The sequence below is a fragment of the Chrysochloris asiatica genome, unplaced genomic scaffold (genome assembly GCF_000296735.1).
Source record: "Chrysochloris asiatica unplaced genomic scaffold, ChrAsi1.0 scaffold00021, whole genome shotgun sequence".
Taxonomy (NCBI): domain Eukaryota; kingdom Metazoa; phylum Chordata; class Mammalia; order Afrosoricida; family Chrysochloridae; genus Chrysochloris; species Chrysochloris asiatica.
The window spans coordinates 8,149,548-8,154,920 of record NW_006408539.1 but is presented as its reverse complement, the minus strand read 5'-3'; positions in this window follow the sequence as shown (position 1 = coordinate 8,154,920).

Sequence of the window (5,373 nt, the reverse complement as noted above, 5' to 3'; positions counted from 1 at the left end):
CTTCCCAGTGATCATGTCTTTTATAGTGCAGTTTTCTTTTTAAGAAACAAGAATTTCTCCTTCCCTCACTTTTTCCTTATGGGGGAAAAAAAAAACTTTTAAAAAATGTATTTCTTGGTGCACTCTACGCTTTTACATATAACTTTCCTACTATTAGGTTTTTTCTCCTCTCTATTTATTTATTCAAGTACAATTTTATTTGAGAGCTGGAATGCATTATCAGTACTTGTGAAAGGAAATACAATTTTAGATATTTATATAAGCATTTCTATATGGAGAAAGCAGAATAGAACAATTACTCCACAAATCACTCTTCCTGTGAGATGGGCATTCTCAAGAGCCAGCACTGAGACCACCAGCATAAGCCTCCGAGCCTTTTCAAGCAGGAGGACACAAAGTGAGCGTTCCCCCTGTAATGGAGATGTCAGGGTTTCCTAATGTTGGTAAACCACCACAAAAGCAAAATACAGTGGGAAATCCCAGGTCTCTAGGCAAGGAAGTGACAAGTGCAAGGAAGTGACAAAGGGACTCGCATAGAAGGACTGCTACCAAATGCACACTCACTTCGGGCCCTTGCTCAGGTGTCTCATTCTGATCAGCTCCTCAGACCTTTTCTCGTTTTCTGCACAATCACAAAACATGCATTTACAAAGTAAAAGATTCAGCGCATTCCTGCACATTTTCTGTGCTCAATACCAAATGTCCCCGTTCTTAAACACATCTTTTACAACCACCATCTTGCTCTGCAGTGTCTTCACTGACCCTAGCTGTCACACAGCCCATTGCACAAATCATCGCTTCCCTGTCTTTGTCAAAACTGGGGGAGCCAAAAATCGATTCAGTAGGTCACAAGTAGCATTTCTTAAAAAGGAAGACCATGCAACACAGTATACGTGAATAGAAATATGAAAGAAACTGTCATAGTAAAACATAAAAGGTATTCACGTTGCTTGTAAAACTATTGTTTCGATTATTTATGTGTGGATTCTGGGATGTGTAGCCACTGGGTCACTATCTAGAAATATAGTTCTTAGTACAGGTCATAGACAACAATATTTGGAATGCATTATTCAATCCTGCCCTGCTGTGGTGGTGTAGGATAAGTACCAGACTGCTAGCCTCAAGGTCAATGGTTCGAACTCCAGCAGCTCCTCAGAAACCCAGGCCACTATGAGTCAGAACTGACAACAGCATACTCTTCTAACCCAGGTATAACTCAGTCCTTGTTTTTCTCTATCTCCATCTTGATCTTCACCTCTTCTCTGCCTGCCCTCCTCCTGCTCCTCCCCTCCTCCTTTTTCTCTTCCTCCTCTCTCATTTCTGGTTTGTCTACCCACTGCAGTCTTCTTCAGTCTCCCTGCACTTTTCCAGATGCATAATATTTGCAGCTGACAGGCACTGTTGAATCTGCAGCATAGAAACTAACATCTAGCTGTTGTGGTTGTTGTTAAGTTCCATCAAGTCATTCCAACTCATAGCTTCTCTGTGTAGGGTTTCCGGGGAGCTGCTGGTGAGTTTGAAGCTCCAACCTAGCGATTCAAAGGCCCTCTAAATAAGACTATAACTGTAGCTCCTATTATTTTTCCTAAAGAAAGTTCCCCCAAAAATCTAAGCTTTCGGTCGCATACAACCTGGTTCTGCAGCAGCATAAATAAACTAAATCCCTGCATTAAGACAAAATATTCTGAGGTTTCATCTGAAAGGGAATCTCTTTTTCTCCAAGGATGTTTCAATCAGATGGATACTCTGTAGCAGTAATGACATAGTCCATGCCATTGGGTGTCCTGTCTCCCAGTTTAAAGTTTCTCCACATGCACAATGATGCTCTGTTTGGAAAGAATCATGGATCCGCCACCTGAGACCTGGATTCTAGTGCATCTGGTCTCTCAAATCTGTTGTGAGATTTTATACAAGTTTCTCAATATTCTTGGTCACAGTCTTCTTGTCTGGAAAGGGTGTTGGCCTGGACTGTCTCCAAATTTGTCTCCTGCTCAAATTCTTCCCAAATCAGATTCAACTTTTATCACACCACCAGCATGGTGTTAGTCCTGCCTGGGAGCTGGTGGGGAGACCAGGGGTGAGAGGTGGTACAGCTTCCCCTCTTTGCAGTGACCCCTTACACACAAGCTCCATTTGCAGGCGCAGCTGGTAGTGAGGAGAAGGGGACTTGGTCGCTGGGCAGCTGTGTCCACTGTGGCTGGCTGGTCCCCAGACAACAAGCGCGCAGGAAGCCCATCCTGCCCACCAGAGCAAGACAAAGTGACCAGAGTGCGGAGGCATGATGGCACAGACCTCCTGCTAAGAGCTGCAGGGGGCGTGCATAACCCCACCAGTAGCTTCAGCATCATCTGGGATTGTTAGAAATGCAAATTCTTGGCTCCCATCCCAGAACTCCAGCCTCAAACATTCTAGGGGTTCTGCCTAGGACCCTTTTTTTTTTAACAAGTCCTCAAGTTTAAGAATCCCTACTCCGCATGAAGTTGTCTCATTAATAGAACCATTTGTCTAGTAACAGAATTCCTGGTATAGTACCAAACCAAATTAAAGATTCTTTCCTAGATTAAATAACTCTTTCAACATCATCCTTATGTGAAAATTTCCTCCAAAATTACCTACACCAGGATTTCCATTTTTATAGATTCATTACTTCAGGGTAGGCATTTTCTCTAAAAACCTCTATTAAAAGGCAACTTGTATGAGTAAGACAATAAATAGTAAATATTTAGAATGAGAAAATAAGAATTTTATTATTTTTTAGGTATTATTATTATTATTAGATATATAATAGAATGTTAGTAGTAGTAGTAGTAACTCTTATTCTCTTGTTGTTGTTAAGTGTTGTCAAGTAGCCACCCTTTATAGGGTTTCCAAGGAGCTACTGGTAGGTTTAAACTATCAACCTTGTGATTAGCAGTTCAGTACTTGGAGCATACTATTATGGTGATATATATATATATCAGCTTTTTTAAATTCATTTTCCTGTCACCTGACCAACAGAGTAGAAGAGATCCATATTTGTGTCCATTCCAAAGAAAGGTGATCAAATGGAAGGCAGAAATTATCAAACAATATCATTAATACCAAATACTAGCAAAATTTTGTTGAAGAAAGTGTATACAGGTATATAATCATACATATATGTTGTTTTGTAACATGATATTTCACTCAAAAATACGCTGTGGGTATGTTTACTTGTTGATGAATACCATCCTTTTAAACAGTTCTGCTTTATAGCATTACATAGTTCTACATTCATTATTTAAGCAGTTAGATCATGTCTAAGGTTTTGGAAACACAGTTATGGATTCATAAAGAGAGAAAGAGAGAAACCTCCTAAATAAATCACTACAAGTGGGAGTACCATGTGCACATTTTTAACATTGGTCTATTTTGCTAACATGCCAATGAGAAGAGTTTTTACCAGGTCACAGTCTTCCCAGCTATGACGGAGATTGTCAGTCCTCACTGGCATCTTCACTATCATTCCTGAAAATTATCAGAGGTGGTGGCAGTGTGTGTGTGTTTTATCATTATCAATTGAGAAATTTATTTTTTTGTTTTGTTTTTATTGGCATTAGTTTATTATCAGGAGTTCCAGTTGGTTATGGGTTGGGCTGCTAACCACAAGGTCAGCAGTTCAAATCCACCAGGTGCTCCAAGGGAGAAAGATAAGACTGTCTGCATCTGTGAAGATTTACAGTCTTGAAAACCCTATACAGGGTCACAATGAGTCAGAACCGATTCAATGGCACACAACAAACAAACATTAAACAATTTTATTATTGGTAGTCCCTGGGCAATACAAATAGTTAACATGCTCACTGCCAGCCAAACTATCGGAGGTTTGAAATCATGCAGAGCTCCCTCAAACAAAAGGAGCTCTGGAGAGTTAATTCCCAAAACTCAACCATTGAAAATGGGTACACATGTGGACACTATGAGTTGGAACTGACTCAATGGTAACTGGTATTTCATCATCATTGATGTAGAATGCCTTTTAAATGTTGACTATCTTACATATACTACTTGTTGTTGTTGTTGTTAAGTGCCGTCGAGTCGGTTCCGACCCATAGCGACCCTGAAAGGGTTTCCGAGGCTGTAAATCTTTACGGGAGCAGATCGCCTCATCTTTCTCCCGCGGAGCAGCTGGTAGTTTCAAACTGCTGACCTTCCGGTTCGCAGCCCGATTCGTAACCACTACGCTACCAGAGCTCCTTACATATACTACTTAACCACTGATATTTCTTTCTTGAAAATCAATTCTATTCCTTAAAACCCCATAGAGGGTGACTATGAGTCAAAATCCATTCCATAGCACTTAACGACAACATTTTTCGTACTCGTTTTCCTATCAGATTGTTTGTCATTTTCTTGTAATTTATAAGCCATTTTTCTAGACTAGGAATGTTGATATGGAATAAACTATAATCATGATTATTGAACTCCTGTTGTGGCACTGTACAATCAGCCCTGGGCTGCGAACCACAAGATCAGTGGTTCAAACCCACCAATCTCTCCTTGGAACGAACTTGACGTTACTTAACAACAAGCATCAGTGTCAGGCTTGCCTGTAGATGCTCACACAATGGGAAGAATTGAATTGGGGGCTATAAGATTCTTGTCATCAGGAAAGTTTAAATACTGGCTGGGTCCGCATCTAGCTAGGACGTTGTAGAAGCAATTCAAGATTCAAACATTAAAAGAGTGGTTGGACCAGGTGACTTTTACGATCTTTCCCAGCCCTCAGAGTGTAGGAGTTTGTGAGTGAGACAAATATTTAACTTCACGAGAAGAGAACCACTGCACCTGTGATAACAAATAAGGAATTGATTCCTATTTAAAATAATAATAATAAAAACCCTCGTGGGAGTAAAATAGCCAGAGCTCAGATGCCAACAAAAAAATGTGTGTGTCGATATGTCTAAATTTGTGTGTATGCCTGTGTGTATCTATGTATGTATACATAGATGAAGGAGAAATGTACAAAAGGAGAAAAGTGCATCATTAACTAAGTAATTACATTTCTATGTGTCATAATTTTTTTATGTAAAAGAGCAGTCTATGTTAGAAAGTTGAAAGGACAGAACTCTATTAGCAAAGCAAAAAAGGGAAATGGATATTCACTCAGAAAAGGAGGAGTAAACACAAAGCAAACATCAAAACAACTGAGCAAGTAAACACTGTTGTCTTGTCTTATCTTTTTCCCTTCTTGTCTGCATGTTTATTCTTTTGAATCATCTGAGTAATAACTTTTATTCTCCTTTATCTGTTTCAGAAAGACAGTAATTATAAAGGAAATAAATTTAATGGCATTCATTCATTTAATACAGGCATCGATCCAAGTATGTGTATGTGTATTTGTTGTTAAGTGCC